Source organism: Bubalus kerabau, chromosome 18 (assembly GCF_029407905.1).
Source record: "Bubalus kerabau isolate K-KA32 ecotype Philippines breed swamp buffalo chromosome 18, PCC_UOA_SB_1v2, whole genome shotgun sequence".
NCBI classification, from domain to species: domain Eukaryota; kingdom Metazoa; phylum Chordata; class Mammalia; order Artiodactyla; family Bovidae; genus Bubalus; species Bubalus kerabau.
In genome coordinates, this window is record NC_073641.1 from 10782581 (window position 1) to 10803510 (window position 20930).

At 39.4% G+C, this 20930-nt stretch overlaps 1 long non-coding RNA gene across 1 annotated transcript; it reads left to right on the forward strand.

Moving 5' to 3' along the window:
* Positions 1 to 2249: 2249 nt before the first annotated feature.
* LOC129633297 (uncharacterized) lies at positions 2250 to 4788 on the forward strand. The gene is made up of 2 exons (XR_008705008.1): positions 2250 to 2966; positions 4007 to 4788. It is a non-coding gene; the product is annotated as an uncharacterized LOC129633297 (long non-coding RNA).
* The last annotated feature ends 16142 nt before the right edge of the window (positions 4789 to 20930 follow it).

Consider the following 20930-nt stretch of genomic DNA (forward strand, 5'->3'; position numbering starts at 1 on the left):
TAGTATTATTATTACAGAGCTAATAAATATTTGTGGAGTGAACATATTTAGCTATTTTATTACAATGTTTCTTTTGTTCATAGGAAATTATGCTAGTATCTGTGAATCCATTAACCATGCTTTTGAAAAGTGAAGTTATACTCAGTAAGAGTCACATACACATCAAGTATGTTATACTTAGTATCTACTTACTCAAAGTACAGAAAAATTAAATTGTTTTTCCTATTACTATTGCAAATCCAGATCTATACCCATTTCCTTAACAAACTCAGAAGTGGGAAGATGAATAGGAGTGTTACAAGCTCCCCAGAATAAAGTAGTTATTAAATACAGGGCCTTAATATCATTAACGGTGAACTAGAATATTCTGACCTTTGACATTTATCTCCACGGTTGAATCTGTATTAGGCTAATCAATTACAAAGAGAATTAATTTGAATAACAGAAATCTTTATTTAAGTATGTCATAAATAAACTTTGCACAGCAGAAGAGCATATGAACTTGAATCCTATCCTCAGGAAGAGTGTTTTGAACTTAAGGGGAGTGTTTTCGGTTTGTTTGTGTACATTAACTGCAAAGAAAAAGTCAAGCCATTACCAATAGTACAGCTGGAGGAAAGTATTGGATTTAAGCTTTGCTTTAAATGAATCTGTTTGTGTTCTGTTTTGGATCACTTCCTGAAGTCAATACTCATCGACCTTAAAGGACCTCTTTGAGCTCTAAAAAGATGTCTATCCATGGAGATAACATTTAGAAAGACTACAATTGTATTTTGAAATTCACGTCTAAAATTGACTTCTCTTTAAACATAATCATTCTTCTCTTCCGGGAAACAAACCACATGAAATTATGTAATTGTGTTTTTATTTTCTGCTGGAAATTTTACAGACTGTTATTAAGGTGATCTATGGCCAATGTTAGAATCTCAGACCAGTAACATGAGCATTATTTGGGAGCTTGTTAGAAATGCAGATGCTCAGGCCACACCTACACCTCCTGAGTCAAAATCTACATTTTACTCAGATCTCTGGGTAGTTTGTAAATGCACTCAAGTTTGGGAAGTGCTGTTCTCTGTATTTGGATAACTGTATGACCTGAGACTTTTGCCGAACATCTGGTAGGTCAAGTAGTCCATGACACAGTTTAGACTGGTGGTCACTTAGATTAAGCTGGATAAGGTGGAAAAAAAAATGTTGCTCAAATGGCATGTTGATTTTTACAAAAAGAAGGTCGCCTGAGGATATTAAAATGAAGAAAGACAGTCTGATCATTGTGTACCATGCTCCTTCCTGTCATTTACTTAATTAGAAACGTATTGCATCTGTTGTCTGCTTTTATAGCCAGATGCACGTTGAAGAGCCCATCACATCTAGTTAGTGATATAGGAGTTGGATTTTCATGAGAGAAAGTTATCTAATTACAGTGTCACTAAGCTTGTGCTAATTTCACAGTATTCATTTTTCAGTCCTTTATAGAGAGTGAGATTTAGAAACATCCAAAAAGAGCAACTCAGGTCTGCTGTATGACATCTGCAGTCATTGGCTAATTTAAAATAAAACAACCACATAGCGTGACCCACATACGATCCTCCTGTTACTTCTCCAGACTCCTTCTGTTAAAGCTGGTATTCAAGGACATTTATCCTCTCCTTCCTTGATTAGAGCACCAGTGGATTAAAAGCTCTTTTTCATATGGTTTGTCACGGAGTAAGGGTAACTGATAGATGATCTCCCTTCTCCTGGAGACAGAGCAAGCTAATGAGATTTGATGACGCCTCTGGGTGAAGAAGCAGGACTGATGAGTGCAGTAGTGACTATATTGACCCCAGTAAACAGATTTTTATTGACAACCTGTTGACATAACAAAGAGTTTGTGATTTAAGCTTTTCTAAGCCCTTAAATAAATAAGATTTTTTTCCTAATAGTACTTACTTTACTATTGTCTAGGTTGTCTTGATTAAATACACCTACCACATTCCTGGATGCTCTCTTATTTTTTTTTTCAGTTATTTACAAAATATGCTTTTGTATGTATACATATAAATATATATGTGTGTGTGTGTGTGTTTAACCACTCCCAGCAAAACTCAGCAACATATAAAACCTGGCTCCTGTAATTGATTTTTCAATTTCAATGTTGTTGGGAGATGGAAGAAAAAGGGTTACATCAGAACCCATCTGGAAACACTCTGCTCTAAATCAGACTACACTGGTGAGTAACAGTTGTTGCCTTGGTGAGCTTTATTGCCATCGCTGATGCTGCTTGCTCTAGCCAACCTACCACAAGGGACACATAATGGGAGCCCTGTATTCAAGTCCCTCTTGGAAGAAATCCATAAAAGAGCAGAGATGTGAACCCAGCAATAAATCCTAGAGGCATTTGTGCCGGAGTCATGAAATGATACCAATAACTCCTTAGTAACACATTGAAGGGACAATAAAGGGAATTCACCAGGTTGTTTTTGATGTATTAGGGCTATTTTTAATTGAAACTCATCAAAAACACAAGAGAGCATGTGACAGCAGCTGCATGCTCATTGCTCTTCATTTATTTGAGATTTTATCTTAAACTCTGCTTTTATTCTGCCACTTATAGTTTATTTAAAACACCCTTGAAGATTGCTTCAGCCCTCGTTCATCAGCCTACAACAAGCTTACCTTCATAAAATCTCATCCCTTAATCTCGTCTCATTTCCCTCAAATCAGCTAAGTACTCAACCAATCAGTATAGGCTGAGGTGTATACCTTCTGTGTCTAGCACCGTGCTAAGTGTCACAAAAAACATGAGGAAGGAGAATCACTGCTTATATTTTCAAGGAGCTCAGATCACATTTAGAAATGCACAGAATTAAACATGTGGGTTGGGTAGAGAATAAAGCAAGGTATAATTAAACGCTAATTATTTAAGGAGGGGAGAACTCAGCGTAGCTGGAGAAGAGGGTTTCTCTGAAGAACAGGCCCCTAAGGTGGGCTCTGAACAAGAAGCAGAGAGTGAGGCCAAGTGGGAGGTGGTCAGAATGGTGTAGGTCATCATGCTGTCCAGGCAGACTGAGCTATCTGAAGCAAAAGCTTTATGTTGGAGATTGGTGGGAAAACATGTCTGTACTGGGGTTAGGATACAGGGTGGAGAAGAGGGTATAGGAGGACTTCACTTGGAGAAGATCAAACTGGAATCAGGCAAATTTTTTAGCATCTTGTAATGTGGGAGAGGATAAGGGTACAGGCAGTAGGAATAGGGAAGGACAGGAGCTGAGGAAACAGTGTAACAGGTTTGGGACCCCTTCCTCCCTCTCACAAATTCCTTGGTGAGCTTCCCTCCTATGTAGTGTTTCTTGGAATATGTTCTGTAAACCACCTACACTGGACTTAGGAGGCAGACTTCTGGGTTTTACCCAGGAATTGCTGGAAATGTAGATTTGTAGTGAGTCTACATATTTTACTTATGAGGAAATTGAGGCTCAGGAAGGCCTGTTTCCTAGGCTACACGCAGAGGATTAGTTGGGCTTTCCTGGTGGCCCAGATGGTAAAACTTGCCTAGTCATCACAAAGTTCAGCACAAACCTCAGCTGGAGTTGTTTCGCAGGCTCTGAGGTCCATTCTGTTTCCACCCAACCAGGTGTCTGTCGTTTCTTTCGCTCTTTGTATAGAGAGGCTAAACTGGCAATGTTTATGTTGTTGCAGCTTTGATGTTTTTTTTAAAGTTGTGTGTGTGTGTGTGTGTGTGTGTGTGTTTTAGTTTTTTGTGGGACAAACTTTCTAATAGAATAAAAAAGGAAGCCATTCACAATATTTCATTTCACCAAGTCAGCTGTTATTATTCATAATGTTTCTAACTGGCATGTTGATCTCCCTTCATCCTGTGAGATGTACTCCTTTGTGTAACTTTCAGTATTTTCCTAGGTATATGAAAAGACAAACACTGTATAATATGTTCACAATTGATACATCTGGGTGAGATGTTCTTGGGCTCTACTTTTTAAACATCTGTTTTTTTTTTTTTCTGTAGGTTTGAAGATTTACTGGGAGAGAAGGAAGCTGCTTCCCCTCCACTTCCTCTTCCCACTGACTAGAAAATAGCAATTAGCCCAGGGACAGACTTTCATATAGAGATAAAAGCCACATGTTGAGGAAACCAGATTCTTCCCTGCAGACCCAGATCCTGTGTCTTTGGGCTATAAGGCACAACCCAGAAACAAACATCTATCTTATTCAAACAAACAAAACAAATCCCAGCCCCTCCCCCCACAACAACAAAAATATCCCATGAGTAGTTATGAATGTGTTTGCTGGAGCCAGATTGTCTGTGTCCAAGTCCAGCTCCACTGCTTGCTAATTAGGCAGATTATTTAAAGTTGTCTGTGTCTCAGTGGTAAAGAATCAGCCTGCCCATGTAGGAGATGCGGGTTTGATCCCTGGATGAGGAAGATCCCCTGGAGAAGGAAATGGTCACCCATTCCAGTGTTCTTGCTTGGAGAATCCCATGGACAGAGGAGCCAGGTGGGCTATAGTCCTTGGGGTTGCAAAGAGTTGGACACAATGAGTGTTTAACACTTTTACTTTTTCTTTTCAGTGTCAAACTAGGCATGAATCCATGTTTTATAGAATAAGCAAGCTATAAGAAGAGCACTGAAAAAGAGTTTATTCGTTTATGTACAGACGCCTTGTGCTAGCAGAAGCAAGAATAACCTCTGGGGCTATCTGTCTGTGAGAGCCTGGGTAACACTTCTGTCACCTGAGGTCAGAGAGGGACCAAGGAGTGGATGTTGGCCTGGGAGCTGGGGACCAAGGTTCCTGGTCGTGTGATATTTCTGCTTTCAGTTTTCCCATCTGCAAAAGAGGGTTTGATTTTAAAGGACTGTTTTGGCTCTAGAATTTTCAAGTAAGCATTGCCTTGAAAAGTTCTTTGAATTCAAGTGGAAATCATTCATGACCACTTCAGTTTTCATTTCTAACACAGCAAGCAGATATTTGTTCACATGCCAGCCCTCTGATGACTGTTTATTCAGACCTTGCCCTCACCTTTAGAGTCTGATGCACTTGGATCTATCTGGGTGAAGATGTCTGCCTTCCTGAATGGATTCTGGTGCATTCACTTGTCCAATACATATTTATATTGTATTTATGTGCCATGCTCTAGGCTAGGCTCTGGATATACAGTGATGAACACAGCAGTCACAGTCTCTGCCTCCTGGCACAGTGAGTCTCATGGGTATGTGAGACAGCCAATGAACAAATAGAGCAGGAGTCCCCAACCTCCAGATCTAATGCCTTACAATCTGAGGTGGAGCTGATATTATAGTAATAGAAATAAAAATGTATAAAAAATGTAGTGTGCTTGAATCATCCTGAAACCATCTGCTCCTCCCCAGTCTGTGGAAAATGGTCTTCCCCGAAACCAGCCCCTGGTGCCAAAAAGCTTGGGAACCACTGAAGTAAATAAATATTAATAAAAGAATATATAATTATAAAATTATGTCAGGCATATTATGATAGGCGGGGCTTCCCTGGTGGCTCAGCAGTAAAGAATCTGTGTGTAATGCAGGAAACACTACATTACAGACACCCTGTAATGCAGGGTTTGATCCCTGGGTCAGGAAGATCCCTTGGAGAAGGAAATGGCAACCCACTCCAGTATCCTTGCCTGGGAAATCCCATAGACAGAGGAGCCGTGGGGTCTCAAGAGTCGGACATGACTTAATGACTAAAAAGCAATAATTATGATAGGCTTGTACTTTGGCCACCTCATGCAAAGAGTTGACTCATTGGAAAAGACTCAGATGCTGGGAGGGATTGGGGGCAAGAGGAGAAGGGGACGACAGAGGATGAGATGGCTGGATGGCATCACTGACTCGATGGACGTGAGTCTGGGTGAACTCCGGGAGTTGGTGATGGACAGGGAGGCCTGGTGTGCTGCAATTCATGGGGTCGCAAAGCGTCGGACACAACTGAGCGACTGATCTGATCTGATCTAATCTGATGATAGGCTAGCTAAGAGATTTCTGAGGAGATGCATTTAATCACTCATGTAAGAAAGAATCAGCCATTTGAAGAGTTGATGGAGCTGGGAGAATGATCCAAGTGAAGGGACTACCCTGTACAGAGCTACAATTACCAAGAGTTCTTGTTAGAGTTGGTGTTTCATGTTCTTATCATAAATAAAGCAACTTAAAACTTTTTTCTAATATCTTTTTGAAAAAAAAAACCCAAATAAGAAAAACATTAAAAAATTGTAGAAATAAGTGTATTGATTATAAAAAAGCTGGAAAATACAGATGTCACAGGGGAATAAACCCCCTCTTATTATATCCAGATATGATTATTTTGATATTTAAAAAATTTCTTCTTATTAAAGTATAGTTGATTTACAATGTTATGTTAGTTCCTTGTGTACAGAGAAGTGATTTAGTTTAATATATATTTTAAATTATATATTTTCTTTTTAATATTCTTTTCCATTATAGTTTATTATAAGATATTGAATATAGTTCCCTCTGCTATACAGTAGGACCTTGTCATTTGTCTGTTTTATATGTAGTAGTTTGTATCTGCTAATCCTAAATTCCTAATTTATCCCCTCTGCAGACCCCTTCCCCTTTGGTAATCGTAAATTTGTTTTCTATGTTAGTGAGTCTATTTGTTTTGTAAAGAAATTCATTTGTATCATCTTTTATTTTTTTGCACATTTATTGCAGTATTTTTAAAATTGAAGTATACTTGATTTACAGTGCTGTTTTAGTTTTAGGTTTGAGCAATGTGATTCAGTTTTATATATATATGTATATAACTATATCTTTTCAGATTCTTTTCCCTTATAGTTTATTATAAGGTATTGAGCATAGTTACCTCTGCTATACAGAAGGTCCGTGTTGGTTATCTGTTTTATATATCAGTTCAGTTCAGTTCAGCCGCTCAGTCGTGTCTGACTATTTATAAACATATATGGTATATATACACTATATTAAAAAGCGTGTATATTTTAATCCCAAACTCCTGATTTGTGCCTATGTCCTGTCCCCTTTGGTAACCATAAGCTTGTTTTCCATGTCTGTGGGTCTGTTTCTATTTTGTATATAAGTCCTTTTGTATCATTTCATTTTTTTTTGTTTTAGATTTCACATGCAAGCAATATCATGTGATATTTGCCTTTCCCTGTCTGGCTTACTTCACGTAGTATGACAATCGCATGTTGCTGCAAATGGCATTGTTTCATTCTTTTTATGGCTGAGTAATATTCCATGGTATAAATATAGCACATCCTCTTTATCCATTTATTGTTCATGGATATTTAGATTGCTTTTGCGTCTTGACTATTGTAAATAGTGCAATAGGCAATGAACATTAGGGTGCATGTATCTTTTTGAATTAGGATTTCCTCTGATTATATGCCCAGAAATGGGATTGGTGGATCATATGACAACTCTTATTTTTAGTTTTTTAAAGAACCGCCATATTGTTTTTCCTAGTGGCTGCACCAATTTCTACTTCCTCTTATAGTGTAGGAGGATTCTTTTTTTCCTGCACCTTCTCCAACATTTATTATTTCCTGACATTTAAAGATGGCCATTCTGACCAATGTGAGGTGAAACCTCATTATAATTTTGATTTGCATATCTCTAATAATTTTTGATATTGAGCATCTTTTCATGTGTCTGTTGGCCATCTGATTGTCTTCTTTGGAAAAATGTCTATTTAGGTCTTCTGTGCATTTTTTGATTGGGTTGTTTGATGTTTTATTTTATTGAGTTGTATGAGTTGTTTGCATATTTTGGAGATTAATCCCTTGTCGGTAGCTTCATTTGCAAATATTTCCTCCCATTCTGTAAGTTGTCTTTTGGTTTTGTTTATAGTGTTTCCTTTGTTGTGCAAAAGCTTGTAAGTTTGATTAGGTCCCATTTGTTTATTTCTATTGCCTTGGGAGACTGAGCTAAGAAATATGTTTTGTCTATGTTCTCTTCTAGGAGCTTTATGGTGGTTAGCCTTATATATTTAAATCTTTAAGCCAGTTTTAGTTTATTTTTGTGTATAGTATGAGAGAGTTTTAGCTTCATTGATTTACATGCAGCGGTCCAGCTTTGTGATCACCACTTGCTAAAGAGACTATCTTATGCCATTGCATGTTTTTGCCTCCTTTGTCACAGATTACTTGCCTGTACGTGTGTGGGTTTATTTCTGGGCTCTCTATTCTGTTTCATTGATCCGTGTCTTTTCTTTTTATTCAATACCACTCTGTTTTGATTACTGTAGCTTTATAATGGTATCGTCTGGACTCTGGGAGACTTATGCCTCCAACTTCGTTCTTTTCTTCAGGATTGCTTTGGCAATTGCTTTGGTCTTTTATGGTTCCATACAAATTTTAGAATTATTTGTTCTGCTTCTGTGAAAACTGTTATGGGCAATTTGATAGAGTTGCATAAAATATGTAGATTGCTTTCAATAGTATGGTCATTAATTCTTCCACTCTAAGAGCATGGGCTATCTTTCCATCTTTGTATCATCTTCATTTCCTTTATCAATATTTTGGAGTTCTCAGCTGTATGAATCTTTCATCTCTTTGATCAGGTTTATTCCTAAGTATTTTATTTTTTGGTGCAATTTTTAAAGGGATTTTTTTTAAACTTTCCCTTCATCATATTTCATTGTTAGTGTGAATAAATGAAACTGACTTCTATATATTAATTTTGTATCCTGTTTCCTTGCTGAATTGATCAGTTCTAGTACTTTAGTGTTGACTCTTCAGTGTTTTCTATATAGAATATCATGTCATAGTCATATAATGACAATTTTACCTTTTCCCTTCCAACTTGATACCTTTAATTTCTTTGTCTTGTCTGATTGCTATGGCTAGGACTTCGAATACTATGTTAAATAGAGATGGTGAGAGTTGGCATCCTTGTCTTGTTCTAGATTTTAGTGGGACGTTTTCCACCATTGAGTATTATGTTGGCTGTAGGTTATGTTGAGATATGTTTCCTCTAATCATTTGGTAAGAGCTTTTATTTTTTAAAAAAAATCATGAATAGATGTTGAATTTTATCAAGTAATTTTTCTGCATCTGCTGGGATGATCTTGTGATTTTGCCTTTTCTTTTGTTGATGTGGTGTATCACATTATTTTATTTGTACATGTTGAACCATCCTTGTGACCCTGGGATGAATCCAACTTGGTTGTGGTGTATGATGTTTTTTATGTGTTATTGGATTTAGTTTCCCAATATTTTGTTGAGAATTTTTGCATTTATATTCATCAAAGACATTGGCCTATAATTTTGGGAGGGTAGTAGTATCTTTGTCTGATTTTGGTATCAGAGTAATGGTGGCTTCATGGGGTCTCAAGGCAAGAATACTGAAGTGGTTTGCTATTCTCTTCTCCAGTGGACCATGTTTTGTCAGAATTCTCCACCATGACCCGTCTGTTTTGGGTGGCACTATATGGATGAGCATGGCTCATGGTTTCATTGAATTAGACAAAGCTGTGATCAATGTGATCAGTTTGATTAGTTTTCTGTGACTGGTTTTCATTGCTGACATCCATTGGATCATAGAAAAAGCAAGAGAGTTCCAGAAAAACATCTACTTCTGCTTTATTGACTACACCACAGTCTTTGACTGTGTGGATCACAACAAACTGTGGAAAATTCTTAAAGAGGTGGGAATACCAGACCACCTTACCTGCCTCCTGAGAAATCTGTATGCAGGTCAAGAAGCAACAATTAGAACTGGACATGGAACAAAGACTAGTCCCAAATCAGGAAAGGAGTACATCAAGGCTATATATTGTCACCCTATTTATTTAACTTATATGCAGAGCACATCATGTGAAATGCTGGGCTGGATAAAGAACAAGCTGGGATCAAGACTGCTGCGAGAAATATCAATAATCTCAGATATGCAGATGACACCACCTTTATGGCATTAAGAGAAGAAGAACTAGTTCAGTTCAGTTCAGTTCAGTTCAGTCGCTCAGTCATGTCTGACTCTTTGTGACCCCATGAACTGCAGCACGCCAGGCCTCCCTGTCCATCACCATCTCCTGGAGTCTATTCAGACTCACGTCCATCGAGTCGGTGATGCCATCGAGCCGTCTCATCCTCTGTCATCCCCTTCTCCTCCTGCCCCCAATCCCTCCCATCATCAGAGTCTTTTCCAATGAGTCAGCTCTTCGCATGAGGTGGCCAAAGTACTGGAGTTTCAGCTTTAGCATTATTCCTTCCAAAGAACACCCAGGACTGATTTCCTTTAGGATGGACTGGTTGGATCTCCTTGCAGTCCAAGGGACTCTCAAGAGTCTTCTCCAACACCACAGTTCAAAAGCATCAATTCTTCTGTGCTCAGCTTTCTTCACAGTCCAACTCTCACATCCATACATGACTACTGGAAAAACCATAGCCTTGACTAGACAGACCTTTTGTTGGCAAAGTAATGTCTCTGCTTTCTAATATGCTATCTAGGTTGGTCATAACCCTCCTTCCAAGGAGTAAGCATCTTTTAATTTCATGGCTGCAATCACCATCTGCAGTGATTTTGGAGCCCAAAAACATAAAGTCTGCCACTGTTTCCACTGTTTCCCCATCTATTTCCCATGAAGTGATGGGACCAAATGCCATGATCTTTGTTTTCTGAATGTTAAGCTTTAAGCCAACTTTTTCACTCTCCACTTTCACTTTGATCAAGAGGCTTTTTAGTTCCTCTTCACTTTCTGCTATAAGGGTGGTGTCATCTGCATATCTGAGGTTATTGATGTTTCTCCCGGCAATCTTGATTCCAGCTTGTGCTTCATCCAGGCCAGTGTTTCTCAGGATGTACTCTGCATACAAGTTAAATAAGCAGGGTGACAATAGACAGCCTTGACGTACTCCTTTTCCTATTGGGAACCAGTCTGTTGTTCCATGTCCAGTTCTAACTGTTGCTTCCTGACCTGCATACAGGTTTCTCAAGAGGCAGATCAGGTCGTCTGGTATTCCCATCTCTTTCAGAATTTTCCACAGTTTATTGTGATCCACACGGTCAAAGGCTTTGGCATAGTCAATAAAGCAGAAATAGATGTTTTTCTGGAACTCTCTTGCTTTTTCCATGATCCAGCAGATGTTGGCAATTTGATCTCTGGTTCCTCTGCCTTTTCTAAAACCAGCTTGAACATCTGGAAGTTTACGCTTCACGTATTGCTAAAGACTGGCTTGGTGAATGTTGAGCATTACTTTACTAGCATGTGAGATGAGTGCAATTGTGCAGGAGTTCAAGCACTCTTTGGCATTGCCTTTCTTTGGGATTGGAATGAAAACTGACCTTTTCCAGTCCTGTGGCCACTGCTGAGTTTTCCAAATTTGCTGGCATATAGAGTGAAGCACTCTCACAGCATCATCTTTCAGGATTTGAAATAGCTCAACTGGAATTCCATCACCTCCACTAGCTTTGTTCGTAGTGATGCTTTCTAAGGCCCACTTGACTTCACATTCCAGGATGTCTGGCTCTAGGTGAAGAGCCTCTTAATGTAAGTGAAAGAGGAGAGTGAAAACATTGGCCTAAAACTCAACATTCAGAAAACTAAGATCTTGGCATCCAGTCCCATCACTTCATGGCAAATCGGGGAAACAATGGGAACAGTGAGAGACTTTATTTTGGGGGCTCCAAAATCACTGCAGATGGTAACTGCAGTAGTGAAATTAAAAGACACTTGCTCCTTAGAAGAAAAGCTGTGACCAACCTAGATAGTATATTAAAAAGCAGAGATATTACTTTGTCAACAAAGATCCATTTAGTCAAAGCTTTGGTTTTTCCAGTAGTCATGGATGTGAGAGTTGGACTATAAAGAAATCTGAGCGCTGAAGAACTGATGCTTTTGAACTGTGGTGTTGGAGAAGACTCTTGAGAGTCCCTTGGACTGCAAGGAGATCTAACCAGTCCATTCTAAAGGAGATTAGTCCTGGGTGTTCTTTGGAAGGAATAATGCTAAAGCTGAAACTCCAGTACTTTGGCCACCTCATGCGAAGAGTTGACTCATTGGAAAAGACTCTGATGCTGGGAGGGATTGGGGGCAGGAGGAGAAGGGGACGACAGAGGATGAGATGGCTGGATGGCATCACTGACTCGATGGACGTGAGTCTGAGTGAGCTCCGGGAGTTGGTGATGGACAGGGAGGCCTGGCGTGCTGCGATTCATGGGGTTGCAAAGAGTTGGACACGACTGAGTGACTGAACTGAACTGAATTGTTCATAGTATTCTCTTATGTTTTTTTTGTATTTCTGTGATATCAGTTGTTACTTCTCCTCTTCCATTTCTTATTTTTTCATTTGGGCCCTGTCTTTTTTTAACTTCGTGTGCCTGGCCAAAGGTTTGTTGATTTTTTTTTTCCCCTTTCAAAGAACCAGCTTTTGGTTTTATTGATTTTTTTCTATTTTTGAAAATCTCTATTTTGTTCATTTCCTCTCTAATCTTTATTAGTTACTTCCATCTGCTAACTTTAGGTTTTGTTGTGCTTATTTTTCTAATTCTTTTAGGTGGTAGGTTAGATTGTTTATTTGGGGGTTTTCTTGTTTTTTAAGGAAGGCTTATATCATTATGAACTTCCATCTAAGCACTGCTTTTGCTACCTCATATAGATGTTGTATGGTTGTGTTTTCATTGTCATTTGGCATAAGGTCTTTTTTAATTTCCTTTTTTATTTTATCGTTGACCAATTGGGTTTTTAGTAGCATGCTGTTTATTCTCCATGTAATTTTTTCTCATTTCTCTTTCTCTTGTTGATTACTGTAAATGGTTTCATGCAGTTGTGACCAGAAGAGATGCTTGAAATAATTTCTATGATTTTAAACGTGATAAGGCCTGTTTTGTGTCCTAGTATGAGATCTAGAGAGTGTTGTATGTGCACTTGAGAAGAATGTGTTTTTGCTTTGGTTTCTTTTTCTTTGGATGCAATGTTCTGAAAATACCAGTTAAATCTAACTATTCTATTGTGTCATTTAGGGTCTCTGTTGTGTTATTGATTCTCTGGAAGATCTGTCCATTGATACCTTTTCCATTGTAGCAGGTGTAGTGGGGTGTTAAAGAGTCTTACTTTTATTGTATTCCCTTTAATTTCTCCCTTTATTCTGTGTTGTTCAGTTGCTCAGTTGTGTCCAACTCTGCAACCCCATGGACTATAGCTTGGCTGTGTTAGTATTTATGTATTTCAGTTCAGTTCAGTTCAGTTGCTCAATTGTGTGGTGCTCCTATATTGGGATGCATATATATTAACAGGTATAATATTTTATTTTTGTATTGATCCCTTTAAGATTATGTACTGTCCCTCTTTATATTTCTTTATAGCCTTTGTTTTAAAGTCTGTTTCATCTGATATGAGTATTGCTACCCCCACTTTCTTGTAATTTCTATTTGCAAGAAATATCTTTTTCCATCCACTCGCTTTCAATCTATGTGTGTCCTTTGCCCTAAAGTGGGTCTGATATAGGCAGCATATTATATGTTCTTGTTTTATTGTCCAGTCTGTCACTCCATGTATTTTGATCACAGCATTTTGTCCATTGACATTTAAAGTAATTATTGATAAATATGTATTTATTGCTATTTTAAACCTTGTTTTCCAGTTGATTTTGTATTTCTTCTTTGTTCCTTTCTTTTTCTTTTTCCTTTTGTAGTTTGATGGTTTTCTCTTGTATTGTACTCATGCTCTTTTCTTTAGGCTTTTGTGAATCTATTGTGTGTTTTTGATTTGTGGTTACCCTGTTTTTCAAGTATGTTAACCCATTACTCTACCTATTTTCTTTTTTTCAGTAGTTTTATTTACTTACTCATTTTTGGTTGTGCTGGGTGTTCGTTGCTGCATGGACTTTTCTCTAGCTGTGGCGAGTAGGGGTGACTCTTCAGTTGCAGCGTGCAGGCCTCTCATTGTGGTGGCTTCTCTTGTTGTGGAGCATGGGCTCCAGGGCACATGGGCTTCAGGTGGACTCAGTAGTTGCAGTTTCTGAGCTCTATGCTGCTGCTGCTGCTAAGTCGCTTCAGTCGTGTCCAACTCTGTGTGACCCCAGAGATGGCACAGGCTTAATAGTTGTGGCTTAGTTGCTGTGTGGCTTGTGGGATCTTCCTGGATCAGGGATCAAATCAATGTCTCCTGCATTGGCAGGTGAATTCTTCACCACTGAGCCACCAGGGATACCTGCTATTTTCTTTAGACTGATAATCATATAGGCTTAAACACATTCTAAAAAATAAATCTATAGTTTCTCACTCACTTCCTCCACATTTTATTATTTGATGTCTTCTTTTATATTTTCATGCTTATCCTTTTCCTGTTCATTGTAGTTTCCATCACTCTCATGGGAATTATTTTTTTTAATCTGTCTACTGGATTATTTAAGTGATTTACTTTCCAATCGTGATTTTCTATTTTCTATAGTTTCTTGCTTCTTTTCTACTTAGAAAAGACCTTTCAATATTTCTTTTAGAATAGGTTAATATTGCTGTATTTTTTTAGTTTTTTGCTAAAACTAGAATAATTTTTTTTTTTTTGTTTTGGCTAAGCAACAAGACAATCTTGGGTAGAATATCCTAGGTTGAATATTTTTTCCCTTTCAGGGCTTTGAGTGTATCATGCCACTCCCTTTTGGCCTGTGATGTTTCTGTAGAAAAGTCAGTTGATATCCTTGTGGGGGTTCCTTTGTAACTAACTCTTTGTTTTTCTCTTTCTGACTTTAGAATCCTCTCTTTACCCTTAACTTTTGCCATTTTAATTATAATATGTCTTAGTGTAGGTTTGTTTGGGTTCATCTTGTTTGGGACTCACTGTGCTTCCTGTACTTGGATATCTCTTTCCTTTTTAGGTTTGGGAAATTTTTAGCCATCATTTCTTTAAATTTGGTTTCAATCCTCTTTTTTCTTTTCTTCACCTTCTGGCATTCCTTGTGTGTGTAGATTGGCATGTTTTATATTATTCCATAGGTCTCATATATTGCTTTCATTTTTTCATTTGTCTTTCTGTCTGCTGTTCTGATTGGGTGATTTCCATTATTCTGTCTTCCACTTATTTGTTCTTCTGCATTATTCAGTTTGCTACTTATTGCCTTTAGCTTGGCTTTTGTCTTGGCAAATAAGTTTTTAAATTTTAGTTGGCTCTTCTCTATACCTTCTAGTTACATTTTACAGTAATCTGCATTTCTATTGATAGTTTTCCTTAATTCTTTCAGTATTTTATGCCCTCCTTTTTGAATTTGGGATCTAGTAGACTAGAGAAGTTGTTCGGTTGCTAAGTCACGTCCAGCTCTTTGCAACCCCATAGACTGCTGCACACCAGGTTCCTCTGTCCTCCACTGTCTCCTGGAATTTACTCAAATTCATGTCCATTGAGTTGGCGATACTATCTAACTATCTCATCCTCTGCCACCCTCTTCTCCTTCTCCTTCAATCTTACTCAGCTCCAGGGTCTTTTTCAGTGAGTCAACTCTTTGCATCAGGTGGCCAAAGTACTGGAGCTTCAGCTTCTGTTTTATTGTTTGTTCTTTCAGAAGAATTTTCTTGATCTTTTAGCTGAGAGTGGTTCCTCTTCTTCTTCATTTTACTTATACGTCTCTGACTCTATAAGGTTAGGAGAAACCGTTATCTACTGTGGTCTTGATGATCTATTTTTAATGTGGGAATATCCCACAAAAAACATCCCTGTGTTGGTTGCATGAATCTAATATTTTTGGTGTGAGGGCTGTTTTTAATATGGGTGCCTGCCATGTCTTTCCTCAGTGTGTGCTGGCTATTATCCCCTTGACTGTTGGTGTCATTGGTATTGTGGTGACCAGAGCCCGCCCTGGATATTGAGCAGGGCCTCCTGTTTGCTCTGTGGTTGTCAGAGCCCTGTCTGGTATGGGGTCTGCTCCCCAGTTGTTGGAGTAGGAACCCCCAGATCCATTTCTGAGCTGTGATGTGAGGTAGATGAGACTGGAGTACTTCTGCTGGGAGAGGAGCCACTGTGTGTTCCTTTACAGGAGATGTCTGCTGGGAGGTGCACTCCATGGTGTCACCTGCCACCTGTTTGTTGTGTGGGCTCACAAAGTATACTGTTGGCAGTGCCCCCAGCCCCACCTCAAACATGAGAATGAAGGTCTAGGTGCTCCTTAGGCACTGTGTTCCCAAAGTCACCAGTGCAGATTCATTGGCACAGATTTGCTGAAGTCAGGCCCCAGGACAGCTATAGTCATGCACCTGATCCTGCTGTAGGAGCTATGCAATCATGTCAGACCCTGGCCCCACCTGCACATGTGCCCACAAAGCCTGTAGCTGTTAACGTTGGACCTGCCCTAACCTTGAGAGCACCAGTAATTTGCTCAAATGTCCTGCAGGCACTGAGCTTACAAAGCCATTGGCAGTGTATAAATCCATGGGGTAGCAGAGCCAGTGGGAGATGACTCAGATTTCAGCCATGCTTCTGAAGTTGTTAAGGGGCGGGGGAGGGGGGGTTTGCGGCCTAGGATGGGCTCAGATTTCAGCCCCACCTTGGTGTGGGGACAATCCGCTGGTGCTTGCACGCTCCCAGAACCCACAGAGGTGGGGCTGTGCCTGCTAAGGACATGCTGAGAACAAGGCTGCTATGCAGGGCCCCACCTCTCTTTGCACCCATTAGCAATGTGGCTCCTATGGCAGACCCCGCGTCTGTCCTACTCTGCTTCTGATTGCAGCTCAAAGCACACTCCAGTGCCTTCAGACTGTCTCTGTGCAGCAAAGCCCAGTCCTTTCCCCAGGTCTGTCCACTGAAGCCCAAGTTTCCAGCACTCAGCCCCCATGCACACCAGTGGATGCATGTCCTGGACTGGGGAGCCCAGGGAGGTGGGCAGGACCCTCTGTGCTGGTCTCTCTGTTCTGCCTGCTGGAGCCCAGTTGCTGCATTCTCCTCTGAGACCCTGAAGCTTCCCATCTGTCCCAGCTGATCTCCCAGCCAATGAAGGGAGTTCCTAGGGCGAGGCAAAATTTCCTTTTTGACAGCTCCCTCCTTCCATCCCGATTCCTCTTTTCTTTCATCCTACCCAGTTACATGATGATCTTTCTTGCAATTTTGCTTGTATAAGTTTTCCTAGTATTCAATAGGTATTCTGTGAGAATTGTTTCACATGTATAGTTATTTTTAATGTATTTGTGGGAGGAGTAAGTTCCATGTCCTTCTTTTCTGCCATCTTGATCTCTGCCTCCACTTTGATATTATTAGACCTTGTATCTATATCACTCTCCATGTCTCTGCCTCTGTTGTTCTCTATTTAGCTTGGTGTCTATATCCATGTTTCCATATCTATATCTCTGTACAAGGAAGTGCATAGCTTATATTATTTTACAACTTGCTTTTTTTAAATTTGTTAAGCAAATCTCAGGCATCATATCATTTCATCTGTATTTTAGAATACGTATATCTTTTTCCTATGGGTGTTCATACTGCACTGAGATGGTGAGGAAAAGTGACAATAATGTTGGTATCAATTGTTGCATTTGGGTCACAGAGAATAATTGAACATTTCTTATTCTAATACCTTTCTGGTAATAGAAACAGCAGTCACTAATGTTTATATAATGATTACAACCTTTTCACTCTCATTTTCTCATTTTATTCATTTCTTATTTCATTAAGAAGCATTTTTGTAGATGAGAAAAGAAGGCTCAGAGAAATGACAAGACTTCCTTAAATTGACACAAAACAGTGTCAGTCTAGGTCTGAATCCTGTGCTCCATCAGCATCCAAGAAGATGCTTTGGAATTTTAATTAGGTATTAATTAACAATTTGGATTGGAAGTATTCTCTTATCAAGACAGAACGGGTAAGACTGAGGTAAATATTTGATGATACATTTAATAAGATTCTACTTTTAAGAACTTAATGCCAAATATACGATATAAAATAATTATTCGCCTCTGAAATGATAAATACACCCTTAAATTTAGAAAAGATTACATACCAACTGACCTAATTGGTTTCATTTCTGCCTGAGTTTTTGGACATTTTTGTAAAGTAACTAACATGGTCTTCCCTAGCATACAAATTTGATAACAAATTTTAAGCTTGAAGCCATATTGTTAAGTAAGAACAAAGAGCTAGAAATATGATCTATGGAAAGGTAGACAACAATGGGTGTGCCTCCTTTCCACCAGGGGAAATCAAGCTTTTCTCCTTGTTACTCCTGTCTATCAGAGGAAACTGATTACTTAGATGTGTTTTGAATAGCTCATCTAAAATGGCTCGAGGCAAGCAGGCACTTGAGGTTTTATAATCAACCTTCGGGCTTCTATGGATCATTCTTATGCACAGAAGGCAGCTTTGACAGGCTGACGCTCACACACAGGTTTTGCTGAGGGATTAAATTGGTTATATGTTGTTAAAAGGTTTTCTATCTGGGTTGCCAGATTTCCAGAGAGAGAGAGAAACAAGTATCGTTTAACTTGAAAATTCCCATGATGCTACTGGTATTGATAGCTTCTATTTTCATAGTGCTTTGAAATTTATTAAGAGCTTTTAATTATTTTATTAACAACACTTCACTGAATTTGGTATTATTTTCAGTTTCATTTCTTAGATAAGGAAATTGAGACTAAGAGAGTGACTGAAAACTATATTTCAAGCACAGGTTCCAGTGTATTCTGTAGCAAAATCTCTGCCTTGTATACTCAGCAATCATAACAAACAATGATTTCAGTTTAAGGGCTGATCCTTTCATGAATCAATGGTAAGGTCTCTCTTTGATGATAAAGGTTACCCAAAGAGGAAAGCATCTGGTTTACTACTTTTTGAGCTTCTGGCTCTACTGAGGGGAATGACTTCTGGTTCCAGGAAAGATCACTCACTTCACAGGCAGTCCCCATGAAAGCCCATGGTTTGCATAGGTGTCTAAACACTGCCTGACGTTCTGACCAGGAGCCATCTTCCTGGAGGCTACCAGCACCTTGCACCTTTTGGTTCAGTTTCAAACTGGAGGACAGGCTTGGAAAGAAAAGATCCTTCTTCTTCACCTCCCTGCAGAAGCCTTGAGAAGATGTCTTTGGTAGTGGTTCTCAAATTGCCCTTTGAGTGGTCTTGGAGTGGTCTGCAAGAAGTCAAGAGGGACCAAGCATGGCCTGTGAAGGAGATAAATGAAGTGTCTCCCATGGAAGTGTTACTATTTTCCAAGTAAATGAGGTTGCTATTGGACTTAATTAAAATAGAGATTAATTTAAGAGCAATGCCGAACGCCTGGTACCGTTTTGTCCCGGCATGTTTGTAAGCACCGGCTGTGAAAACTGCTGCCACTACCGCGTGGAGAGCGGCTGCTGTACAGAAAGGCCAGACATGACTATTTACCTGCAGAGGAGCACAGCATCAGAAGGCCGTTTCTTACATTCTTTTTCATACTGCCTAAACTTGTAATATTTCCCATTGTTGATAACGATGCAGGTTTTCCTCTTATGAGGACTGAGCCACAGGGATCCTCAAGATCAGCCAGTCAGAGTCCTCATTTTAAAGATGAAGACCCTGAAGCTAGGAGAGGTGAACTGACTCACCCCAGGTCACACAGTTACGGCAGGCGGAACCCATGCATGGAATCCTCTGACTCTTTGAGTCCTCAGTACTCACTGTGATGCCACGACTTATAGTAGCCCTTGATTATGGCCTCATTATCTAAATCTACACAGTAGTCTTGTGAGGTCGATACTATCATTTCCTCTTTATAGATGGAGAAGGTGAGGCACAAATTACTCATTAGGAAGTTGCCCAAAGCCATACATAAATTGCTACAGACTGAGTGGCTTCAACAACAGAAATTTATATTTTTGCGGTTCTGGAGGCTTGAAATCCAAGATAAAAGATGCAGCAGAGGTTGGATTTCTGGGGAGGTTTCTCTTCCTAGCTTGCAGGTAGCCACCACCTTGCTGTGTCCTCACATTGTCCTTTCTCTGTGCACACAGAAAGTGAGTTCTGATCTCTGTCTTCCCCTGCTTGCATGTGTACATGCTAAGCCAGTTTAGTTGTGTCTGACTCTTTGCGACCCTATGGACTGTAGCCCACTAGGCTCCTGTATCCATGGGATTCTCCAAGCAAGAACACTGAAGTGGGTTTCCATGCCCTCCTCCAGGGGATACTTCCTTCCTCTTATAAGGACACTGATCCTATTGGATTAGGAACCCACCCTTATGTTCTCATTTAACCTTAATGAGACTTTAAAGGTTCTATCTTCAGATATAGTCACATTGCCTGTTAGGGCTTCAACATATGGATATTTTTGAAGGGGATGAGAGGGGCACAATTCAATCCAGAGTACTTTGTATTTCAAAATATTATCCAGAGACATGTAAAGTTTATGTGCCTACCAGCAACTCATGAAGAGTTTCCCCCTGTATCCCTGTGTACCCTGTATCCAACACTGGGCATTACCATTTAAAAATATTTGTCAGTTTGATGTGGTAAAAAATGGTCTTTTGTGGTTCTAATTGTAATAGTTTTTCACACATGCATATATTTTTGTTTTATGGATTTCTGATTTATTCCATTTTTAAATTTGGTATTCATTATTCAGTGGGCTTCCCAGGTCACACTAGTGGTAAAAAAAAACAAACAAAAAACCTGCCTGCCAATGCAGGAGGTATAAGAGATGTGAGTTCATTCCCTGGCTTGGGAAGATCGTCTGGAGAAGGGAATGTCAATCCACTCTAGTATTCTTGCCTGGAGAATCCCATGGCCATAGGAGCCTGGCAGGCCTCAGGTCATCGGGTCACAAAGAGTCAGACACAACTAAAGCAACTAAGCACATTCATTATTCAGTATATATATGGGCAGATATAGTTTTTGTCATACGTTGTAAAAAAATGTTGGACTTCCTAGGTGGCTCAGAGGTAAAGAATCTGCTTGCCAATGTAGGAGACACAGGTTTGATTCCTGGTCTGGGAAGATCCCCTAGGGAAGGAAATGGCAACTCACTCCAATATTCTTGCCTGAAAAAC